General features: G+C 44.3%; 6 non-coding genes across 6 annotated transcripts; all 6 read left to right on the top strand.

The window, feature by feature from the left end:
- Nucleotides 1–6,255: 6,255 nt before the first annotated feature.
- Nucleotides 6,256–6,313, top strand: LOC131698984 (U7 small nuclear RNA). Its single transcript, XR_009307980.1, has one exon. It is a non-coding gene; the product is annotated as a U7 small nuclear RNA (small nuclear RNA).
- A 2,599-nt stretch (nucleotides 6,314–8,912) lies between these two features.
- LOC117425981 (U7 small nuclear RNA) lies at nucleotides 8,913–8,970 on the top strand. Its single transcript, XR_004548058.1, has one exon. It is a non-coding gene; the product is annotated as a U7 small nuclear RNA (small nuclear RNA).
- Nucleotides 8,971–17,357: 8,387 nt separating this feature from the next.
- LOC117425979 (U7 small nuclear RNA) lies at nucleotides 17,358–17,415 on the top strand. Its single transcript, XR_004548056.1, has one exon. It is a non-coding gene; the product is annotated as a U7 small nuclear RNA (small nuclear RNA).
- Nucleotides 17,416–18,539: 1,124 nt separating this feature from the next.
- Nucleotides 18,540–18,597, top strand: LOC117425988 (U7 small nuclear RNA). The gene has a single exon (XR_004548065.3). It is a non-coding gene; the product is annotated as a U7 small nuclear RNA (small nuclear RNA).
- Nucleotides 18,598–20,891: 2,294 nt separating this feature from the next.
- On the top strand, nucleotides 20,892–20,950 carry LOC117963710 (U7 small nuclear RNA). Its single transcript, XR_004660840.1, has one exon. It is a non-coding gene; the product is annotated as a U7 small nuclear RNA (small nuclear RNA).
- Nucleotides 20,951–23,023: 2,073 nt separating this feature from the next.
- On the top strand, nucleotides 23,024–23,081 carry LOC117425975 (U7 small nuclear RNA). Its single transcript, XR_004548053.1, has one exon. It is a non-coding gene; the product is annotated as a U7 small nuclear RNA (small nuclear RNA).
- The last annotated feature ends 2,123 nt before the right edge of the window (nucleotides 23,082–25,204 follow it).

The following is a 25,204-nucleotide window of genomic DNA, read 5'->3' as shown; positions in this document are numbered from 1 at the left end:
CTGGGAGCACCTTCACTCTAATGAGAGAGAGTCTCTGGAGGATGATTGCTCATCCAGGGGAAGAGCTGGAGTCTGCACAGGACCAGTATTTCATGCTGGCGGATGGACAGTCACACCAGGCCAAAGGTCAAGTTCGCCTCACTTACCTTCTCCACGGAGAGATCTGGTTTCTAGGCACATATATCCTACCGGATCATCACCTGACGTTTCCCCTGGTTCTAGGCTTGGATTTCCTGGAGAAAACTCATACCCAGATTGACATTGTCAATAGGCAGTATGGTGTCAAACATCAGAAGGATTTCTCCTACCATCCTTTTTTGCCACGGTATGAGGGGGAAGCTTCCTGGGACAGGTCCTTATCGAGTGTCAGCCTCTACTTCCATACATCTTGCCAGCCACCTACCACCTCTGATCCAAAGCCATGCCAACCGGCGAAGGTGACCATGACCATCACCTCAGCTGAACCATCTCCTGTCGAGCAACAACTCCAGAACCTCCAGCAAAAGTGGTCTTCAGTCTGCACTGATAAGTTGGGAATGACAACAGTCACCCGTCACTCCATCTCCACTGAGGACGAAGTCCCTGTTCGGGGTCAACTGTATAGAGTGTCTCCACTGAAGAAGGCTTTAATCAAGGAACACGTCCAAGACATGCTTCTGGACGGAGTTATAGAACCATCTAACTCCCCATGGTCCTCTCCAGTGGTGCTCACAGAGAAGAAAGATGGTGGTTACAGGTTCTGTGTGGACTACAGAAAGCTGAATGCAAAGACTGTCTTTGATGCATATCCCATGCCCCTCATTCATGACATCCTGGAGTCCCTGAGTGGTGCTGCGGTATTCAGTTCCCTTGATCTACGCTCAGGTTACTGGCAAGTGGCGATGGACTCGGCAAGTAGAGCGAAGACTGCGTTTACCACACCCTTTGGATTTTATCAATTTAATGTAATGCCATTTGGGTTAAAAAATGCTGCAGCCACTTTTCAACGGCTGATGGAGAGAGTGTTAGGAGACCTCCGAGGGAAGATCTGTTTCGTCTACATAGATGACATCATTGTCTATTCACCAAACTCCGCACAGCATCTTCAAGACCTCGAAGCTGTCTTCCACAAACTTCATATGGCCCGTCTTACTCTCAATCTCAAAAAATGCCACTTCTTCAAACACACTCTCCATTTCCTTGGTCATGTGGTTTCAGGTGAGGGTGTAGCTGCTGATCCCCACAAGCTCCAGGCCATCCAGGAATATCCCATTCCTACCAACTTGAAGGAGGTTCAACGGTTCCTAGGTTTGGCAGGGTGGTACCACAAGTACATCCCCAGGTTTGCGGATATTGCTGCCCCACTTAACAACTTGAAAAAGAAAGATGTCCCCTGGGAATGGACAGGAGAGTGCCAGAAGAGTTTCAAACTCCTCCAAGAAGCTTTGATCAGTCCTCCAGTCCTCGCTCACCCGGACATCAACAAGACGTTCCGAGTCTTTACTGATGCCAGCGATGTAGGACTTGGAGCGGTTCTGACTCAGCTGGAAGGAGATGATGAGAAGGTAATAGCCTACGCCTCCAAATTACTGAACTCTGCCGAAAAAAACTACTCCACATCTGAAAAGGAGTGTCTCGCTGTCGTGTGGGCAGTAGAAAAATGGCGGCATTATCTGGAGGGGATGGAGTTTGAGGTTGTCACTGACCACGCTGCACTCTCCTGGGCATTCAATAACCCAAAAACCTCTTCCAGACTGACCCGCTGGACTCTTCGCCTACAACAATTCACTTTTACCGTTATTTACAGGAAAGGTAGTCTGAATCTTGTACCTGATGCACTCTCTAGAGCTCCACTTGTACCACCTTCAACTCCTTCTGCATCAGTGTGTGCTAGCAATGCGAGTAGCATGGATCTTCCCACCACCATGGACCAGATTGCGGCCGCTCAGTCCAAAGACCCAGCTATCTCTGACATCATCAATGACATTGCTTCCAATACTGCCAATGATAACCGCATCTCCTTCATCCAACAGCAGGGACTTGTGTATCGCCGGGTGCCCATTCCTAAACAAGGATTCCGATACCAGCTGGTAATTCCGGAACAGCTGACGGATTCCTTCCTCCACCACTACCATGACAACCCTTTGGGAGGTCACCTGGGCAGGATGAAGACCTTGTTGCGCATGTTGGAGGTTGCATGGTGGCCCTCCATCCGTAAAGATACATGGCACCACATAAAGGAGTGTCAAACCTGCCAGAAGTACAAACCGTCCAACACCAAACCTGCAGGTCAACTCCAGTCCACTACTGTGAAGGAGCCCGGAGAGATGCTGGGTCTGGACCTAATGGGACCTTTCCCCAGAAGTAAAAAAGGTAATACTTACATCCTGGTCATTGTTGATTACTTCACAAAGTGGGTTGAGCTGTTTCCATTGCGGGACAGTAAGACCACCAAGATTGTGAACATTTTGACGCAGGAAATATTCACTCGATGGGGAACACCGCAACACATTCTTTCAGACCGTGGACCTCAGTTCACGAGCCAGCTACTCGCAGAGGTGTGCAAGACCTGGGGAGTAGTACAAAAACTCACCACCAGCTACCACCCACAGACCAACCTGACAGAACGCGTGAACCGCACCTTAAAGACCATGGTTGCATCTTTCGTCGGGAAAAACCATCAGCTGTGGGATCAGTGGCTACCCGAGTTTCGTTTCGCCCTCAACACCGCCAAACATGAAACCACTGGCTTCTCTCCTGCAGTACTAGCGCTCGGAAGGACCATCAGAGGCCCATTGGACCGATTAATCGCTGTTGCTCCTGCTCCATCCACCGATCCCTACCAACTGCTAGATCGCCAGCAGCAGATTGCCGAAGAGGTGAGGGATCACGTTGCCAAAGCTCAGAAACGGCAAGCTCGGAATTACAATGCCCGGAGAGCACACTGTCAGTATGAAGAAGGTGAGTTAGTCTGGATAAGATCTCACCCCTTATCTGATGCCTCCGGAAAGTTTTCCGCAAAACTTGCCCCTAAATGGTTTGGGCCAGCTCTTGTAACCAAGAGACTTGGACCCAACAACTACAAAGTCAAGTGGGGGGAGCCAGATTATGTCAAAGAGGATACCGTCAATATTGTTAATTTAAAACGCTACTATGGCGTTCGTCCCTTGCACCTCCAGTGTGGGGGGGGGGAATATGTAGCAATTCCCATGCTACATAATGTGGGTGTAAGTCTCACCCACCTGTCCCTTTAATTAGGGTCAGTAGCCTGGCCAGGTCAAAACTTCATTTCCCATAGTTCCTTGCAACCACCCTCTGTTCATCCTCTCTCCTCATTGGCTTATTCAGATTTCCACCCCTCCAATCTCAGAGCTCCTTAGTAGCCAGCAGTTGTATTAAAGCTGGCTAATCAGACCTGAGGGAGACTCCCTTTCTCAGAGGAATCTATTTAACTACAGCATTTTCTCTACTTAAATTTCAGTGAATCCATTAACATCTTTAGATAATTCCAGTGCATCCGTTTATTTTCTTTTGTCACTGCGCTTTGTCTAAACTGCTCTTTTTGTTTTCACTGTTACTTGTTTAAGTTTAGCTGTTTTTCTAGGTCTGTTTAGTGTTTGTTGTTTTATGTGTGACAGCCTCCATTTTTTCCTGATCCTCCTGATTTTTTCCAAACAACTGTTCACCATTCAACTCAACACTACCGGACAGTCTCAACCATTTCAACGTACTCAATGTTTTCAACCTTCTACAATCACCATCATTTCGGGACACTTTGCTGGACTGCCTTATTTGTGGGTGAGATCATTTCTTTTTTGTTTGGATTTTTTCTACTTTAATTTGATACTTTGTTTCCTGTATTTTTTGTTATTTTGTTACTTTGTATGGATTTCAATTACCCTGCTTTACTGGACTTGTTGGGCCTACCTGTCATTTTCCCACCATTGCCATAGAGTTTTTCGTCTGTATCTATTTATTTATCCTTGGTCTTTATCTGTGTGTGTTGTGTTTGTGAGTGTGGGTTTATTGGAGACCCTCCGGACACCATTCATTTCTACTTTGTGAATCTGTTTAGCCTTCTGTTTGTCCCTACATATTTATCTGTGCCATCTTATTTCTTACCTGTTACCTGCAATTATTTGAATTCCTTTCTTATCATTATTCATTTCATTCATTTGTTCATTTTTTCATTTGTTGACATTATTGTTCACAATAATAAACCGATTGTTCTTGAAATTGACACCTCTGACGTCCCTGCTTTTGCTGTCTGTCACTCTTGCTGACTTATTTAGCTATAGGAATAGGGCCAGTAGTTTATCCTTAGGGAGGACAGTGCAACTGCTTCTCAGTTGTGCAGAGTGATCGTTACAATGTTTCTTTGCTGAATATATGTATTGCATTTCCTGAATATATGTTTATTTTGGTGCTTATTTTGGCGAGAGCCGAGTTCAAATCAGCATGAAGTTTTAACATCTACTCTCATGTAATGGAAATCATGAAGAGCTGGATACGTCCGGTGACTGCTGTGAATAGTGCAGCTGGCAACAAGGGAAAGACCTTGTGACAGCCTGAAGAGACAGCTGACAGGAGGAAAGAGACCCCATTGGGGCTGGCAAGGGTTAGCTACCCTTGTCGGCAGTATCCAGCTCTGTGTTTACAGGATGCTGGACATACCCACCCAAGGCTTCTAAGAAATTAAAGAGAAAAATATCCCTAGAGTCTGCGAGAGCGGGGGCGGAAGATGACTCAACGTTGGACAACACGGTTAACGACTTAGGAACGGAAACGGATATGAGTATGGAGAGTACTTCACAAAAGACTACTTCAAGATCTGCAGTTAACAAAGACGTGGAACTCCAGGTTTGTGTCTGCGGCTGGAGCAAGGCGACAACGGTCAGGGGTTTGAAGATTCATCAAGGGAGAATGAAATGCTTGAGGGAGAAGGGACAAGGGCCTCGCATTGATCAGTACTTCTTATGAAGTCAGTCAAGTCAGTCGAATGAAATCCAGCGACAGGAAGCAAACCACATTTCGCAGGACATCAGCACCCCTGTCATAGACGTGAGGAGGACTTGCATGGATACAGTTAGTGAAGAACCTAATGATCCTTGTTAACTCGGTCAGACAAACCAGCATAAGAGAGAAAAGAACCTCAACGGGCACAAGCCTAGAGTTAAATGACCAAGAGCTTGTGAGAAAACTGCGTGGGACACAGTAAACACAGATCTCTAGGGCAGCAGTGTGGAGTAGTGGTTAGGGCTCTGGACTCTTGACCGGAGGGTCGTGGGTTCAAATCCCGGTGGGGACACTGCTGCTGTACCCTTGAGCAAGGTACTTTACCTAGATTGCTCCAGTAAAAACCCAACTGTATAAATGGGTAATTGTATGTAAAAATAATGTGATAGCTTGTAACAATTGTAAGTCGCCCTGGATAAGGGCGTCAGCTAAGAAATAAATAATAATAATAATAATAATCTCTGCTTTGCGTTGGAAAGGTTAAGTGGAACAGTTGAAAAGAAGCTGGATAAATTTGGGGACATCATCTATGCCTAAGGAAGCGAGATGTTTGCAGTTGAAGAAAGGAAGGAAAAAGTACAAATTATTTCTGGAAAGTCGAGACGGCAACAGGAGATTGAACGCTTAGTTAGAGAAATGAGGCAGCTGAGGAAGGAATGGAGAAGAGCAGAACAAAGTTAGAAGGAGGGACTCTGTCTTTTCCAAGGGGTCATAAAAGACAAGCTTGCAAGACTTGTTGCCCTTGTTTTGATGTAGTCTCCCTTATGTTTTTTTTTTACTTCTCCGCCCTTCCTTTCTAGTTTAAATGCTTCTTAACCTCCTCGAGGATCCTTTCTCTTATCAGCAGTTTCGCTTTTATTTTGACAGTCAGTGTAATTGATTTATTTATCCACAGTTTCATGTCATCTTGCAGTTATTTTAAAAACTACATTTATTTCTTTTAAAATCGTCCGTGAATCAAAACTTAAAACGGGTAAAAATGGCTGTGAGCATTTTTAGTGAAGAACAACAAAGTGACGCGATTGGCTGAAATGGGTAATAAGTTTGCATATCAGACTTCATGGTAAACGGGTCTCTTATTTTATTAATCAGTTACTCTTCGCAGAACATGAGCGCGCGCATTAACCCGGTTTGTTCTCATGTGTAGAATGCGGGTGTGCGCGCGGCATTGCGTTAGTTATTAATTTATTATTTGGTCACCAGAACTTCAATATGGTTCAAGTTTAGAAGGGTGGACGGGACCTCGGCTTATTTGCTAAATGGATTTTGAGCTCTTTTAGTATTTGTCCAGCAGGCTTTCTCTTTGGAGGAAGCCCATTAATTTGTGTGAAAAATAGATATCAAACCTTGATCGGGTTTTTACTGAACAAATAAACACTGAAACCATGACATGCATTGTTTTTGCATGGACATAGTGCTTATAAACAAAGGATAAGTTGGCAGTGTAAAATAAATCTCGCTTTATTTCATCAGTATCCATGAAAGGGAGGGTATATATATATATTTATTTCTTAGCAGACGCCCTTATCCAGGGCGACTTACAATTGTTACAAGATATCACATTATACATTATTTCACATTATACAGATATCACATTATTTTTACATACAATTACCCATTTACACAGTTGGGTTTTTACTGGAGCAATCTAGGTAAAGTACCTTGCTCAAGGGTACAACAGCAGTGTCCCCCCACTGGGGATTGAACCCACAACCCTCCGGTCAAGAGTCCGGAGCCCTAACCACTACTCCACACTGCTGCCCGGTAGGGTAGTTGTTAATAGTCACAGTCCACAAATCCTGCTGACGGAAACAACGCTTCCATGTAGTGAAGAATCGATAGAACTCAAGTGAAAGAAAAGAGCTGGGCTGATGGGAGCTCACCGTCTCGCTAAACAAATCAAACGAAATACAAATCACGCTCAAATACATTTCAAATAGCACGCACATCTCAATAATACATAGAAAAACTCAGGATACAAAATAATATCAATTCATAAACTTCTGTTTAATATGTTTCTTTGCTGAATATATGCATTGCATTTCCTGAATATATGTTTATTTTGGTGCTTATTTTGGCGAGAGCCGAGTTCAAATCAGCATGAAGTTTTAACATCTACTCTCATGTAATGGAAATCATGAAGAGCTGGATACGTCCGGTGACTGCTGTGAATAGTGCAGCTGGCAACAAGGGAAAGACCTCGTGACAGCCTGAAGAGACAGCTGACAGGAGGAAAGAGACCCCATTGGGGCTGGCAAGGGTTAGCTACCCTTGTCGGCAGTATCCAGCTCTGTGTTTACAGGATGCTGGACATACCCACCCAAGGCTTCTAAGAAATTAAAGAGAAAAATATCCATAGAGTCTGCGAGAGCGGGGGCGGAAGATGACTCAACGTTGGACAACACGGTTAACGACTTAGGAACGGAAACGGATATGAGTATGGAGAGTACTTCACAAAAGACTACTTCAAGATCTGCAGTTAACAAAGACGTGGAACTCCAGGTTTGTGTCTGCGGCTGGAGCAAGGCGACAACGGTCAGGGGTTTGAAGATTCATCAAGGGAGAATGAAATGCTTGAGGGAGAAGGGACAAGGGCCTCGCATTGATCAGTACTTCTTATGAAGTCAGTCAAGTCAGTCGAATGAAATCCAGCGACAGGAAGCAAACCACATTTCGCAGGACATCAGCACCCCTGTCATAGACGTGAGGAGGACTTGCATGGATACAGTTAGTGAAGAACCTAATGATCCTTGTGAACTCGGTCAGACAAACCAGCATAAGAGAGAAAAGAACCTCAACGGGCACAAGCCTAGTGTTAAATGACCAAGAGCTTGTGAGAAAACTGCGTGGGACACAGTAAACACAGATCTCTAGGGCAGCAGTGTGGAGTAGTGGTTAGGGCTCTGGACTCTTGACCGGAGGGTCATGGGTTCAAATCCCGGTGGGGACACTGCTGCTGTACCCTTGAGCAAGGTACTTTACCTAGATTGCTCCAGTAAAAACCCAACTGTATAAATGGGTAATTGTATGTAAAAATAATGTGATAGCTTGTAACAATTGTAAGTCGCCCTGGATAAGGGCGTCAGCTAAGAAATAAATAATAATAATAATAATAATCTCTGCTTTGCGTTGGAAAGGTTAAGTGGAACAGTTGAAAAGAAGCTGGATAAATTTGGGGACATCATCTATGCCTAAGGAAGCGAGATGTTTGGAGTTGAAGAAAGGAAGGAAAAAGTACAAATTATTTCTGGAAAGTCGAGACGGCAACAGGAGATTGAACGCTTAGTTAGAGAAAGGAGGCAGCTGAGGAAGGAATGGAGAAGAGCAGAACAAAGTTAGAAGGAGGGACTCTGTCTTTTCCAAGGGGTCATAAAAGACAAGCTTGCAAGACTTGTTGCCCTTGTTTTGATGTAGTCTCCCTTATGTTTTTTTTTTACTTCTCCGCCCTTCCTTTCTAGTTTAAATGCTTCTTAACCTCCTCGAGGATCCTTTCTCTTATCAGCAGTTTCGCTTTTATTTTGACAGTCAGTGTAATTGATTTATTTATCCACAGTTTCATGTCATCTTGCAGTTATTTTAAAAACTACATTTATTTCTTTTAAAATCGTCCGTGAATCAAAACTTAAAACGGGTAAAAATGGCTGTGAGCATTTTTAGTGAAGAACAACAAAGCGACGCGATTGGCTGAAATGGGTAATAAATTTGCATATCAGACTTCATGGTAAACGGGTCTCTTATTTTATTAATCAGTTACTCTTCGCAGAACATGAGCGTGCGCATTAATCCGGTTTGTTCTCATGTGTAGAATGCGGGTGTGCGCGCGGTATTGCGCTAGTTATTCATTTATTATTTGGTCACCAGAACTTCAATACGGTTCAAGTTTAGAAGGGTGGACGGGACTCGGCTTCTTTGCTAAATGGATTTTTAGCTCTTTTAGTATTTGTCCAGCAGGCTTTCTCTTTGGAGGAAGCCCATTAATTTGTGTGAAAAATAGATATCAAACCTTGATCCGGATTTTACTGAACAAATAAACACTGAAACCATGACATGCATTGTTTTGCACGGACATAGTGCTTATAAACAAAGGATAAGTTGGCAGTGTAAAATAGTTCTCGCTTTATTTCATCAGTATCCATGAAAGGGAGCGTAGTTGTTAATAGTCACAGTCCACAAATCCTGCTGACGGAAACGACGGAGGCGACCATCTCCTCAGGGACTAAAGTAATAGTTCCTTCAACTGCCCAGATTTGCTGCTTACGTTGTCTCTTTTCCATAGAGAGAGACAACCCGGACGTCCAGAGGCTTCTCCCACCCCAATCGGAGGAGCCAGCTGAAGGATGGCGTTCCGGCCAACCCAGGAGACCAGGAGGCACAATGCGGTGCGCTTCACAAGAAACAAGCAAGATGAAACGGAACCAGGACTGACGAGACTGGAGTTCAGCCGGACCATTCTTCAGAGGGGTATGGGTTTTTCCCCTTCTGACTTGAATTGTTTGGTGAAATTGCCAGGGCTTAAGGAAGTGTTTGAGGTCAGTTTTAGGAACCCCCAAAAGTTACAAGAAATGTGGTCCTTTTGGGGGGAGAATAAATATCTCGCTCCATACAAAGAATTTTGTGTGGATGCACTGACAGACAGAGAAATGAAAGTTGTTACTGTCCAATTTTTCAATGAGGCTGTTAGCGACTATGATATTACAACATGGCTTAACCGCTATGGGAGGGTGTCATCAGAAGGGAGGAAAATTACAGATGAAGATGGGGTTTGGACAGGAGCCAGAAAGTGGCTGGTACGCCTTAATGTTGATCCATCGGGCATTGGAGGCGTCCGCCACATTCCAAACTCCATAGTGTTAGGGCCCAACAGAGGGCTGGTATTCTATAATGGGATGCCAAAACTCTGCAGGAAATGTGGGGAATTAGGACACCTGGCGGCCGCGTGTACTGTAGTCAAGTGCAGGAACTGCGGCGCCCCCCACGAGACCAGCCACTGCAGAGAAGAGAGGCAGTGCAATTTGTGTGGAAAGAAGGGGCACCTGTTTAAGGACTGCCCCTCTTCCTATGCCAACATGGCCAGAGCCAGCAAGGCAAACACGAACAAGCCTAGGCCTGAGCAGGAAGAGGGAGCAAGTAACAAAGATCAGTCCACATCACCACCAACAGTATCCAAGACCCAGACTCCAGCACCACCATCATCACCAGCACCCCCCTCACCCCCCCGCCCCCGAGACATGTCCCGTTTTACGAGGACCCCTTCCCCCAGCCCAGAGAGAGAGTACAACAGCTACTCCACTAGCTCCTCCAGTAGCTCCTCTGATGCAGAACACGAGGCAGGGAGGGAGCCCGGACCCAGCAGCGCCCCCCCCCCTGAGTAGGGCCCTCTCAGCGCCAGCACTCCCCCTCGGCTCTCGTTATGACGCCATAAGGATTGAGTCCGTGGGGGAGGAAAGCGAAAGCGACAGTGAAAGTGAGAGTGAGAAGGAGGGGAAGGGAGTGAAGAACCAGCAGAGGGTGGGGAAAAGAAAGGGTAGAGACGAGGGGGGGAAAAGAAAGAAGATCAGGATCAAAGACAGCAAGTTGCAGGTGGCCCCCATAGATCCAAAACCAGCTAATGTCCACACAAAGTCCCCAGTCTTGCCCTCGCAGGCAGAGACGGAGGCGAGTGGGACGGCTACACTGCCGCCTAGTGGGCAGGTAGCAGCCAGCCAGGGCATCCCCAGCCAGCCTTCCCAGTCGTTGGCACAAACCCTAGCACACCTCGCAGAAGAGGTGTTCACTAATGCACCGAGGGAGAGGTCGGGGTCAACACCTTCCCTGACCAGCAGTACCTCGGTAGCAATGACCTTCTTCAAGCGAAGGGCCTCCCTTCAAAGCATCCTTGACCCCCTCCCTTGTATGGGCAAAACCAGGGGCCCCCTAGAGGTCCTCCTAGATACAGCACTGGAGGACATGGGAATACCCCTGGACGCGGTAAGCCAGAAGTCTGCTAACAGCTCCAATTCAACAGACGGTAACAGCCAAAGAATGCTGTCTGTCATAACCCCCCCCCCCAGGACAAAGCTGACCCACACCTTCCGAGGGTCCCTGAGCAAGTTCCACCAGACTTACCTTGTGGGGAGTTGAATAGCCCAAACAACTCCACGTACTGTGCATATAAAGACGGTGCCTTCTTGGACGAGGCAGCAGTGAGTACCTTCTCAGGGGTGATGGGAGTTGCAAATAAGCCCAAGCCCCCTCGAAGCAAGCGTAGAGCTAAGAGTAGGAAGAGTGTCCCGACCTCCCAATCATAGTCGCTATGGGGTGGACGCAGCGACTCCTTTTCTTGTTAGCTACCCTGATGGCCCTGATATGTGTGTCTGTTAATGTCAGGAGCATCAGGGAGACACAAAAAAGATTTGATGTACTAAACTATCTAGCTAACTTGAAAGCAGATCTCATCTTTCTGCAGGAGTGTGGTATTTCGTCGAGCCCTGATTATAGGGACCTGAAGGAGAGTTGGACCCTGGGGGACTCCTTCTGGTCGGGCTCCAACATAGCCAGAGCCGACGGAGTAGGTATCCTGTTTAAAAACCCATTTTTCCTCCCGCAGCAGCAGGGAGGTTGAACCTGGTAGAATTCTGAGCGTGGATGTGACATACAACAACACTCCCCTCAGACTGGTCAATGTCTACGCACCCACTAACCAAAACGAAAGAGTTCAATTTTTTCCACAGCTGCGTCCACTCCTGCTGGGGAACGTACCCGTCATCGTGTCAGGTGACTTCAATTGTGCTCTGAGGGACGTAGACCGGAGCAGGCCACGCAACGACCGCTCTAGTAGAGTTTTGTCCTCCGTAATATTTGATTTCTCCCTGTGTGATGCAGGTAAGGACCTGGTGCCTCCCTTTACCTGGGTGAGCTCATCTGGGACCTCCTTCTCCCGTATAGATCTCGTCCTGCATACCAGCTCCCTTACGAAGACGGCAGTAGACACCCAGGCCGTCTTCTTCTCTGACCATAGGCTCCTGCAGGTAACATTGCAGGTCCCTCAGACCTCCCAGATGGGGTCAGGGGTTTGGAAATTAAACACCTCCTTACTCGATGACCCCTCCATAGCTGCAGCCTATAAGAGCAGGCTTGTTGAGTGGACCACTTTGCGTGACCTATTCAACTCCCCTATAGAGTGGTGGGAGATGGTCAAAATGAGAACTAAGGGTTATTTCATAGCAGCAGGCAAGAGGAAAGCAAAAGAAAGGAGGGCCAAATATAAACACCTGAATGCTGCCCTCCAGCGTCTGAGCCTGCTTCAGCTTCGGGGGTTCCCTGTAAGCGACGAGATAGCCCAGACCAAGCTAGATCTTTCAGTGCTTTGTAGGGAGGAACAACGAAAGGTCATGCACAATGCAAAAGTGCAAAAAATGGAGGAAGACGAAAAGTGTACTCGCTTCTTCTTCCAGAAAACGAGGGAGAAGCGGCACTTGATGTCCTCCATGCTCGACAGCAGGGGGAGGATAGTAGAGGATAGTGAGGGAGTGAAAAAAGTGGTAGAGAACTTCTATAGGGACCTGTATAACATCAAAGCTACAGATGACACCCTGATAGAGTGGTTCCTGAGCCAGTTGGAGCCTGACTCAGTGCGGGACGACGAGGAGGAGGAGAAGGACCCAGAACTCACGCTGGAGGAGCTCACCCAGGCGGTTAAGACCATGAACACCGGTAAGACGCCAGGTCCAGATGGCATCCCGGGTGAGTATTACCATCTTTTTTGGGACACGCTAAAAGTCCATTTAGCGGAGGTCTACAGAGCGGTCTACAGGGAGAAGCGGTTGGGCCCTTCAATGCGGGAGAGTGTAATTACTCTCCTTCATAAGAAAGGGGAAGTTAAAGATCTACGGAATTGGCGCCCAATCAGCCTCCTTTGCGTGGATTACAAGATACTAGCCAAAGCTCTGATGCTCCGGCTACAAGTACACCTCCCTTTGGTCATTGGCCCCGACCAGGCTTGTGGCGTCCCAGGGAGGTCCATCACGGATATTTTAATGTTAACAAGGGACATTCTGGCTTATTCTAGAGAACGGAACCATCCCCTCTGCCTGTTCAACCTTGACCAGGAGAAGGCGTTCGATAGGGTAAGCCATGAATATATGTACAAAGTGATGGACCAGATGAAATTCGCTCCTGGACTTAGGGAGTGGGTTAAAACCATATATACAAACATTAGTACCCGAGTCTTGGTGAACAGGCACCTGACTGGTAAAATATCTATCCAGTCAGGGGTCAGACAGGGTTGCCCACTATCCCCACTGCTATATGTCGTGTGCATCGAACCCCTCCTGCAGGCAATTCGTAGGGATACCAATATAACTGGTTTCCAGCTGCCTGGATCCAACGGGGTCCAGGTCAAAACAACAGCATATATGGACGATGTGTCACTCATTTGCACCAACACATCGTCGGTACCTCGGATTAGTAATATCCTTGAGAAGTACTGCACGGCGACCGGGGCAGTGATTAATAAGTCCAAGAGCGAAGTCTACGTGTCTAAAAATTGGCAGGTAGATAGGGAACTGTCGGACATGTACCCTGTCAAAAAGGACAAAATCAAGATTCTGGGCCTCATTTTCGAGAACAATAGCTCGGGGGCCCAGAGCTGGACGGCGGCCATTAACCAGGTCCGTAAAAAGATTGGCGGATGGAGCACAAGATCCTTAACAATGACGGGTAGAGTATTAATAACCAAGTCTATACTGTTCCCCATCCTCTCTTATGTAGGAAAAATCTTTCCCCCAGACAGGACCACCAAAAAAGTGGTGGACCGCATTATCCACCGCTTTATCTGGGGCAGCAAGATGGAGAGGGTAAAGCGAGCCACCCTGAGTAAAGCCGACAAGAAGGGAGGTAAGGGGGTCCCGGACGTTGTGCAGCTCACCCGAGTGCAGGGGCTCACGCAAACTATCAAGAACATCCAGGCCCTGGACAGGAAGGTATGTTACATGAATCGTTTCTATTTTGCCACCTGTCTCAGGGCCTTGGGCCTCTGCACTATTGATAACACCGTGCCGTACTCCTGGGACCCCCCATTGTATTATAGAACCTTAAGGGACACTATATATAAATTGGGCTTAGATAAAGCAAAATTGGCCTCCTGGGAATACAAGGCTGTAACTAAATATCTTGCCGGTTCCCAGGAAATTGAAAAAGTAGCTACTTTCTCCCTCACCCAAAGCCAAAAAATCTGGAAGAATGTGTCTCACAGCTGCCTCAGTAATGTCCAGAAGGATATAGCATGGAACACCGTCCACAGTGCACTCCCCACTCGAGCGTTCATGTTCAGGAGGGGACTAGCCCAAGTAGAAACATGCCCCTATGCAAAGTGCCGCAAGAGAGAAACACCAGCCCATATCTTCTGGGAGTGTGATGTGGCTGGCAGTGTCTGGCTCTCTGTCTCTGTCTTCCTAAACAGGTTTGCTGACACGGCCAAGATGACCGCTGAGACTGTGCTCTATGGGCCTGCGGGAGGAATCACTACCAGCACAGCTAAGTGCGTTTGGCGTGTCATCAATGTTGTCAAGCAGATCCTGTGGGAAGGCCGTAACGTCTGTGTCTATCACAAGCAGGAGCTAGACACTATCACCACGACCAGAAGGGCACAAACTCTTATCAAGGACTTTGTAATTCTGGACATCCGGACCCTCGGGAAGGACAAGGCCTGCGCGGAGTGGAGGATCGCCGGACTTCAGGACGTGAAGATGGAATAAAGGAAAAAACTGGAACCGCTAGCTCCTAGGAGCGGGACTACGGGGCACCGTTAAGCCTTTATTTATTTTGTCATGCCAGCATTCCGCCCTTTTTAGCTGGCATGACCGTTTTTGAACGGTGCCCGGTTTTATGTAGTCATTTTGTTTCAGTTTTATGGATTTTTATTTGATTTATTTTGAATGTTTTATTTGATTTTGTTTTGTTTTGTTTATGTATCTAAAAGATTTTTAACGTCAACTATTAAAAGTTACATTTTAAGTGTTTTAAAATTTTAGAATTTTAAACCACTGTTTTACACACTGTCCCTTTTCCCCTGTCCCTGTTTTAGTAATATAGTTTTATGTTCACTTTTGAACCTTTTTAGAGAGCACTCCCCGGCCCTCACAAGCACTGGTTTTTTATAGATGGTTCTTTTTTTCCAGTCACTTTTAAAACAGCACAGGTTTTTTTTCATGTTGATTTTAATCTGTGTCTGTTTTAACCATGTACAAAGCACAATTGTCTTGGTGTTTTTAAATGTATTTTAAATGCTTTTAAAACAAAATGTATGTCTGTATGCATGAATGTCATCTTTAAAAGAAATGTAAAATGAATGAAAAAACGAATGGGTGTAAATGTAAAAAAAATGTAAAATCTCAATAAAAGAGTATAGTGCTTATAAACAAAGGATAAGTTGGCAGTGTAAAATAGTTCTCGCTTTATTTCATCAGTATCCATGAAAGGGAGGGTAGTTTCTAATAGTCACAGTCCACAAATCCTGCTGACGGAAACAACGCTTCCATGTAGTGCAGAATCGATAGAACTCAAGTGAAAGAAAAGAGCTGGGCTGATGGGAGCTCACCGTCTCGCCAAACAAATCAAACGAAATACAAATCACGCTCAAATACATTTCAAATAGCACGCACATCTCAATAATACATGGAAAAACTCAGGATACAAAATAATATCAATTCATAAACTTCTGTTTAATATGTTTCTTTGCTGAATATATGTATTGCATTTCCTGAATATATGTTTATTTTGGTGCTTATTTTGTCGAGAGCCGAGTTCAAATCAGCATGAAGTTTTAACATCTACTCTCATGTAATGGAAATCATGAAGAGCTGGATACGTCCGGTGACTGCTGTGAATAGTGCAGCTGGCAACAAGGGAAAGACCTTGTGACAGCCTGAAGAGACAGCTGACAGGAGGAAAGAGACCCCATTGGGGCTGGCAAGGGTTAGCTACCCTTGTCGGCAGTATCCAGCTCTGTGTTTACAGGATGCTGGACATACCCACCCAAGGCTTCTAAGAAATTAAAGAGAAAAATATCCCTAGAGTCTGCGAGAGCGGGGGCGGAAGATGACTCAACGTTGGACAACACGGTTAACGACTTAGGAACGGAAACGGATATGAGTATGGAGAGTACTTCACAAAAGACTACTTCAAGATCTGCAGTTAACAAAGACGTGGAACTCCAGGTTTGTGTCTGCGGCTGGAGCAAGGCGACAACGGTCAGGGGTTTGAAGATTCATCAAGGGAGAATGAAATGCTTGAGGGAGAAGGGACAAGGGCCTCGCATTGATCAGTACTTCTTATGAAGTCAGTCAAGTCAGTCGAATGAAATCCAGCGACAGGAAGCAAACCACATTTCGCAGGACATCAGCACCCCTGTCATAGACGTGAGGAGGACTTGCATGGATACAGTTAGTGAAGAACCTAATGATCCTTGTGAACTCGGTCAGACAAACCAGCATAAGAGAGAAAAGAACCTCAACGGGCACAAGCATAGAGTTAAATGACCAAGAGCTTGTGAGAAAACTGCTTGGGACACAGTAAACACAGATCTCTGCTTTGCATTGGAAAGGTTAAGTGGAACAGCTGAAAAGAAGCTGGATAAATTTGGGGACATCATCTATGCCTATGGAAGCGAGATGTTTGGAGTTGAAGAAAGGAAGGAAAAAGTACAAATTATTTCTGGAAAGTCTAGACGGCAACAGGAGATTGAACGCTTAGTTAGAGAAAGGAGGCAGCTGAGGAAGGAATGGAGAAGAGCAGAACAAAGTTAGAAGGAGGGACTCTGTCTTTTCCAAGGGGTCATGAAAGACAAGCTTGCAAGACTTGTTGCCCTTGTTTTGATGTAGTCTCCCTTATGTTTTTTTTTTATTTCTCCGCCCTTCCTTTCTAGTTTAAATGCTTCTTAACCTCCTCGAGGATCCTTTCTCTTATCAGCAGTTTCGCTTTTATTTTGACAGTCAGTGTAATTGATTTATTTATCCACAGTTTCATGTCATCTTGCAGTTATTTTGAAAACTGCATTTATTTCTTTTAAAATCGTCCGTGAATCAAAACTTAAAACGGGTAAAAATGGCTGTGAGCATTTTTAGTGAAGAACAACAAAGTGACGCGATTGGCTGAAATGGGTAATAAATTTGCATATCAGACTTCATGGTAAACGGGTCTCTTATTTTATTAATAAGTTACTCTTCGCAGAACACGAGCGTGCGCAATAACCCGGTTTGTTCTCATGTGTAGAATGCGGGTGTGCGCGCGGCATTGCGCTAGTTATTCATTTATAATTTGGTCACCAGAACTTCAATATGGTTCAAGTTTAGAAGGGTGGACGGGACCTCGGCTTATTTGCTAAATGGATTTTTAGCTCTTTTAGTATTTGTCCAGCAGGCTTTCTCTTTGGAGGAAGCCCATTAATTTGTGTGAAAAATAGATATCAAACCTTGATCGGGTTTTTACTGAACAAATAAACACTGAAACCATGACATGCATTGTTTTTGCATGGACATAGTGCTTATAAACAAAGGATAAGTTGGCAGTGTAAAATAAATCTCGCTTTATTTCATCAGTATCCATGAAAGGGAGCGTAGTTGTTAATAGTCACAGTCCACAAATCCTGCTGACGGAAACGACGCTTCCATGTAGTGCAGAATCGATAGAACTCAAGTGAAAGAAAAGAGCTGGGCTGATGGGAGCTCACCGTCTCGCTAAACAAATCAAACGAAATACAAATCACGCTCAAATACATTTCAAATAGCACGCACATCTCAATAATACATAGAAAAACTCAGGATACAAAATAATATCAATTCATAAACTTCTGTTTAATATGTTTCTTTGCTGAATATATGTATTGCATTTCCTGAATATAGGTTTATTTTTGTGCTTATTTTGGCGAGAGCCGAGTTCAAATCAGCATGAAGTTTTAACATCTACTCTCATGTAATGGAAATCATGAAGAGCTGGATACGTCCGGTGACTGCTGTGAATAGTGCAGCTGGCAACAAGGGAAAGACTTGTTGCCCTTGTTTTGATGTAGTCTCCCTTATGTTTTTTTTTAATTTCTCCGCCCTTCCTTTCTAGTTTAAATGCTTCTTAACCTCCTCGAGGATCCTCTCTCTTATCAGCAGTTTCGCTTTTATTTTGACAGTGTAATTGATTTATTTATCCACAGTTTCATGTCATCTTGCAGTTATTTTGAAAACTGCATTTATTTCTTTTAAAATCGTCCGTGAATCAAAACTTAAAACGGGTAAAAATGGCTGTGAGCATTTTTAGTGAAGAACAACAAAGCGACGCGATTGGCTGAAATGGGTAATAAATTTGCACATCAGACTTCATGGTAAACGGGTCTCTTATTTTATTAATAAGTTACTCTTCGCAGAACACGAGCGTGCGCAATAACCCGGTTTGTTCTCATGTGTAGAATGCGGGTGTGCGCGCGGTATTGCGCTAGTTATTCATTTATAATTTGGTCACCAGAACTTCAATATGGTTCAAGTTTAGAAGGGTGGACGGGACTCGGCTTATTTGCTAAATGGATTTTTAGCTCTTTTAGTATTTGTCCAGCAGGCTTTCTCTTTGGAGGAAGCCCATTAATTTGTGTGAAAAATAGATATCAAACCTTGATCGGGTTTTTACTGAACAAATAAACACTGAAACCATGACATGCATTGTTTTTGCATGGACATAGTGCTTATAAACAAAGGATAAGTTGGCAGTGTAAAATAAATCTCGCTTTATTTCATCAGTATCCATGAAAGGGAGCGTAGTTGTTAATAGTCACAGTCCACAAATCCTGCTGACGGAAACGACGCTTCCATGTAGTGCAGAATCGATAGAACTCAAGTGAAAGAAAAGAGCTGGGCTGATGGGAGCTCACCGTCTCGCTAAACAAATCAAACGAAATACAAATCACGCTCAAATACATTTCAAATAGCACGCACATCTCAATAATACATCGAAAAACTCAGGATACAAAATAATATCAATTCATAAACTTCTGTTTAATATGTTTCTTTGTTGAATATATGTATTGCATTTCCTGAATATATGTTTATTTTGGTGCTTATTTTGGCGAGAGCCGAGTTCAAATCAGCATGAAGTTTTAACATCTACTCTCATGTAATGGAAATCATGAAGAGCTGGATACGTCCGGTGACTGCTGTGAATAGTGCAGCTGGCAACAAGGGAAAGACCTCGTGACAGCCTGAAGAGACCCCATTGGGGCTGGCAAGGGTTAGCTACCCTTGTCGGCAGTATCCAGCTCTGTGTTTACAGGATGCTGGACATACCCACCCAAGGCTTCTAAGAAATTAAAGAGAAAAATATCCCTAGAGTCTGCGAGAGCGGGGGCGGAAGATGACTCAACGTTGGACAACACGGTTAACGACTTAGGAACGGAAACGGATATGAGTATGGAGAGTACTTCACAAAAGACTACTTCAAGATCTGCAGTTAACAAAGACGTGGAACTCCAGGTTTGTGTCTGCGGCTGGAGCAAGGCGACAACGGTCAGGGGTTTGAAGATTCATCAAGGGAGAATGAAATGCTTGAGGGAGAAGGGACAAGGGCCTCGCATTGATCAGTACTTCTTATGAAGTCAGTCAAGTCAGTCGAATGAAATCCAGCGACAGGAAGCAAACCACATTTCACAGGACATCAGCACCCCTGTCATAGACGTGAGGAGGACTTGCATGGATACAGTTAGTGAAGAACCTAATGATCCTTGTGAACTCGGTCAGACAAACCAGCATAAGAGAGAAAAGAACCTCAACGGGCACAAGCCTAGAGTTAAATGACCAAGAGCTTGTGAGAAAACTGCGTGGGACACAGTAAACACAGATCTCTAGGGCAGCAGTGTGGAGTAGTGGTTAGGGCTCTGGACTCTTGACCGGAGGGTCGTGGGTTCAAATCCCGGTGGGGACACTGCTGCTGTACCCTTGAGCAAGGTACTTTACCTAGATTGCTCCAGTAAAAACCCAACTGTATAAATGGGTAATTGTATGTAAAAATAATGTGATATCTTGTAACAATTGTAAGTCGCCCTGGATAAGGGCGTCAGCTAAGAAATAAATAATAATAATAATCTCTGCTTTGCGTTGGAAAGGTTAAGTGGAACAGTTGAAAAGAAGCTGGATAAATTTGGGGACATCATCTATGCCTATGGAAGCGAGATGTTTGGAGTTGAAGAAAGGAAGGAAAAAGTACAAATTATTTCTGGAAAGTCTAGACGGCAACAGGAGATTGAACGCTTAGTTAGAGAAAGGAGGCAGCTGAGGACGGAATGGAGAAGAGCAGAACAAAGTTAGAAGGAGGGACTCTGTCTTTTCCAAGGGGTCATAAAAGACAAGCTTGCAAGACTTGTTGCCCTTGTTTTGATGTAGTCTCCCTTATGTTTTTTTTTTTATTTCTCCGCCCTTCCTTTCTAGTTTAAATGCTTCTTAACCTCCTCGAGGATCCTCTCTCTTATCAGCAGTTTTGCTTTTATTTTGACAGTCAGTGTAATTGATTTATTTATCCACAGCTTCATGTCATCTTGCAGTTATTTTGAAAACTGCATTTATTTCTTTTAAAATCGTCCGTGAATCAAAACTTAAAACGGGTAAAAATGGCTGTGAGCATTTTTAGTGAAGAACAACAAAGCGACGCGATTGGCTGAAATGGGTAATAAATTTGCACATCAGACTTCATGGTAAACGGGTCTCTTATTTTATTAATCAGTTACTCTTCGCAGAACACGAGCGCGCGCAATAACCCGGTTTGTTCTCATGTGTAGAATGCGGGTGTGCGCGCGGTATTGCGCTAGTTATTTTGTTATTATTTGGTCACCAGAACTTCAATATGGTTCAAGTTTAGAAGGGTGGACGGGACTCGGCTTATCTGCTAAATGGATTTTGAGCTCTTTTTTTTATTTGTCCAGCAGGCTTTCTCTTTGGAGGAAGCCCATTAATTTTTGTGAAATATAGATATCAAACCTTGATCGGGTTTTTACTGAACAAATAAACACTGAAACCAGGACATGCATTGTTTTGCACGGACATAGTGCTTATAAACAAAGGATAAGTTGGCAATGTAAAATAATTCTCGCTTTATTTCATCAGTATCCATGAAAGGGAGCGTAGTTGTTAATAGTCACAGTCCACAAATCCTGCTGACGGAAACGACGCTTCCATGTAGTGCAGAATCGATAGAACTCAAGTGAAAGAAAAGAGCTGGGCTGATGGGAGCTCACCGTCTCGCTAAACAAATCAAACGAAATACAAATCACGCTCAAATACATTTCAAATAGCACGCACATCTCAATAATACATAGAAAAACTCAGGATACAAAATAATATCAATTCATAAACTTCTGTTTAATATGTTTCTTTGCTGAATATATGCATTGCATTTCCTGAATATATGTTTATTTTGGTGCTTATTTTGGCGAGAGCCGAGTTCAAATCAGCATGAAGTTTTAACATCTATTCTCATGTAATGGAAATCATGAAGAGCTGGATACGTCTGATGACTGCTGTGAATAGTGCAGCTGGCAACAAGGGAAAGACCTTGTGACAGCCTGAAGAGACAGCTGACAGGAGGATAGAGACCCCATTGGGGCTGGCAAGGGTTAGCTACCCTTGTCGGCAGTATCCAGCTCTGTGTTTACAGGATGCTGGACATACCCACCCAAGGCTTCTAAGAAATTAAAGAGAAAAATATCCCTAGAGTCTGCGAGAGCGGGGGCGGAAGATGACTCAACGTTGGACAACACGGTTAACGACTTAGGAACGGAAACGGATATGAGTATGGAGAGTACTTCACAAAAGACTACTTCAAGATCTGCAGTTAACAAAGACGTGGAACTCCAGGTTTGTGTCTGCGGCTGGAGCAAGGCGACAACGGTCAGGGGTTTGAAGATTCATCAAGGGAGAATGAAATCCTTGAGGGAGAAGGGACAAGGGCCTCGCATTGATCAGTACTTCTTATGAAGTCAGTCAAGTCAGTCGAATGAAATCCAGCGACAGGTAGCAAACCACATTTCGCAGGACATCAGCACCCCTGTCATAGACGTGAGGAGGACTTGCATGGATACAGTTAGTGAAGAACCTAATGATCCTTGTGAACTCGGTCAGACAAACCAGCATAAGAGAGAAAAGAACCTCAACGGGCACAAGCCTAGAGTTAAATGACCAAGAGCTTGTGAGAAAACTGCGTGGGACACAGTAAACACAGATCTCTGCTTTGCATTGGAAAGGTTAAGTGGAACAGTTGAAAAGAAGCTGGATAAATTTGGGGACATCATCTATGCCTATGGAAGCGAGATGTTTGGAGTTGAAGAAAGGAAGGAAAAAGTACAAATTATTTCTGGAAAGTCTAGACGGCAACAGGAGATTGAACGCTTAGTTAGAGAAAGGAGGCAGCTGAGGAAGGAATGGAGAAGAGCAGAACAAAGTTAGAAGGAGGGACTCTGTCTTTTCCAAGGGGTCATAAAAGACAAGCTTGCAAGACTTGTTGCCCTTGTTTTGATGTAGTCTCCCTTATGTTTTTTTTTTTTATTTCTCCGCCCTTCCTTTCTAGTTTAAATGCTTCTTAACCTCCTCGAGGATCCTTTCTCTTATCAGCAGTTTTGCTTTTATTTTGACAGTCAGTGTAATTGATTTATTTATCCACAGTTTCATGTCATCTTGCAGTTATTTTGAAAACTGCATTTATTTCTTTTACAATCGTCCGTGAATCAAAACTTAAAATGGGTAAAAATGGCTGTGAGCATTTTTAGTGAAGAACAACAAAGCGACGCGATTGGTTGAAATGGGTAATAAATTTGCACATCAGACTTCACGGTAAACGGGTCTCTTATTTTATTAATCAGTTACTCTTCGCAGAACACGAGCACGCGCATTAACCCGGTTTGTTCTCATGTGTAGAATGCGGGTGTGCGCGCGGTATTGCGCTAGGTATTCATTTATTATTTGGTCACCAGAACTTCAATATGGTTCAAGTTTAGAAGGGTGGACGGGACCTCGGCTTATTTGCTAAATGGATTTTTAGCTCTTTTAGTATTTGTCCAGCAGGCTTTCTCTTTGGAGGAAGCCCATTAATTTGTGTGAAAAATAGATATCAAACCTTGATCGGGTTTTTACTGAACAAATAAACACTGAAACCATGACATGCATTGTTTTTGCATGGACATAGTGCTTATAAACAAAGGATAAGTTGGCAGTGTAAAATAATTCTCGCTTTATTTCATCAGTATCCATGAAAGGGAGGGTAGTTGTTAATAGTCACAGTCCACAAATCCTGCTGACGGAAACGACGCTTCCATGTAGTGCAGAATCGATAGAACTCAAGTGAAAGAAAAGAGCTGGGCTGATGGGAGCTCACCGTCTCGCTAAACAAATCAAACGAAATACAAATCACGCTCAAATACATTTCAAATAGCACGCACATCTCAACAATACATAGAAAAACTCAGGATACAAAATAATATCAATTCATAAACTTCTGTTTAATATGTTTCTTTGCTGAATATATGCATTGCATTTCCTGAATATATGTTTATTTTGGTGCTTATTTTGGCGAGAGCCGAGTTCAAATCAGCATGAAGTTTTAACATCTACTCTCATGTAATGGAAATCATGAAGAGCTGGATACGTCCGGTGACTGCTGTGAATAGTGCAGCTGGCAACAAGGGAAAGACCTCGTGACAGCCTGAAGAGACAGCTGACAGGAGGATAGAGACCCCATTGGGGCTGGCAAGGGTTAGCTACCCTTGTCGGCAGTATCCAGCTCTGTGTTTACAGGATGCTGGACATACCCACCCAAGGCTTATAAGAAATTAAAGAGAAAAATATCCATAGAGTCTGCGAGAGCGGGGGCGGAAGATGACTCAACGTTGGACAACACGGTTAACGACTTAGGAACGGAAACGGATATGAGTATGGAGAGTACTTCACAAAAGACTACTTCAAGATCTGCAGTTAACAAAGACGTGGAACTCCAGGTTTGTGTCTGCGGCTGGAGCAAGGCGACAACGGTCAGGGGTTTGAAGATTCATCAAGGGAGAATGAAATGCTTGAGGGAGAAGGGACAAGGGCCTCGCATTGATCAGTACTTCTTATGAAGTCAGTCAAGTCAGTCGAATGAAATCCAGCGACAGGAAGCAAACCACATTTCGCAGGACATCAGCACCCCTGTCATAGACGTGAGGAGGACTTGCATGGATACAGTTAGTGAAGAACCTAATGATCCTTGTGAACTCGGTCAGACAAACCAGCATAAGAGAGAAAAGAACCTCAACGGGCATAAGCCTAGAGTTAAATGACCAAGAGCTTGTGAGAAAACTGCGTGGGACACAGTAAACACAGATCTCTGCTTTGCGTTGGAAAGGTTAAGTGGAACAGTTGAAAAGAAGCTTGATAAATTTGGGGACATCATCTATGCCAATGGAAGCGAGATGTTTGGAGTTGAAGAAAGGCAGGAAAAAGTACAAATTATTTCTGGAAAGTCTAGACGGCAACAGGAGATTGAACGCTTAGTTAGAGAAAGGAGGCAGCTGAGGAAGGAATGGAGAAGAGCAGAATAAAGTTAGAAGGAGGGACTCTGTCTTTTCCAAGGGGTCATAAAAGACAAGCTTGCAAGACTTGTTGCCCTTGTTTTGATGTAGTCTCCCTTATGTTTTTTTTTTTATTTCTCCGCCCTTCCTTTCTAGTTTAAATGCTTCTTAACCTCCTCGAGGATCCTCTCTCTTATCAGCAGTTTCGCTTTTATTTTGACAGTGTAATTGATTTATTTATCCACAGTTTCATGTCATCTTGCAGTTATTTTGAAAACTGCATTTATTTCTTTTAAAATCGTCCGTGAATCAAAACTTAAAACGGGTAAAAATGGCTGTGAGCATTTTTAGTGAAGAACAACAAAGCGACGCGATTGGTTGAAATGGGTAATAAATTTGCACATCAGACTTCACGGTAAACGGGTCTCTTATTTTATTAATCAGTTACTCTTCGCAGAACACGAGCGCGCGCATTAACCCGGTTTGTTCTCATGTGTAGAATGCGGGTGTGCGCGCGGTATTGCGCTAGTTATTCATTTATTATTTGGTCACCAGAACTTCAATATGGTTCAAGTTTAGAAGGGTGGACGGGACCTCGGCTTATTTGCTAAATGGATTTTTAGCTCTTTTAGTATTTGTCCGCAGGCTTTCTCCATTCATATATTC

Source organism: Acipenser ruthenus, chromosome 20 (assembly GCF_902713425.1).
Source record: "Acipenser ruthenus chromosome 20, fAciRut3.2 maternal haplotype, whole genome shotgun sequence".
NCBI lineage: Eukaryota > Metazoa > Chordata > Actinopteri > Acipenseriformes > Acipenseridae > Acipenser > Acipenser ruthenus.
This window is presented reverse-complemented; position numbering and strand designations above follow the sequence as displayed.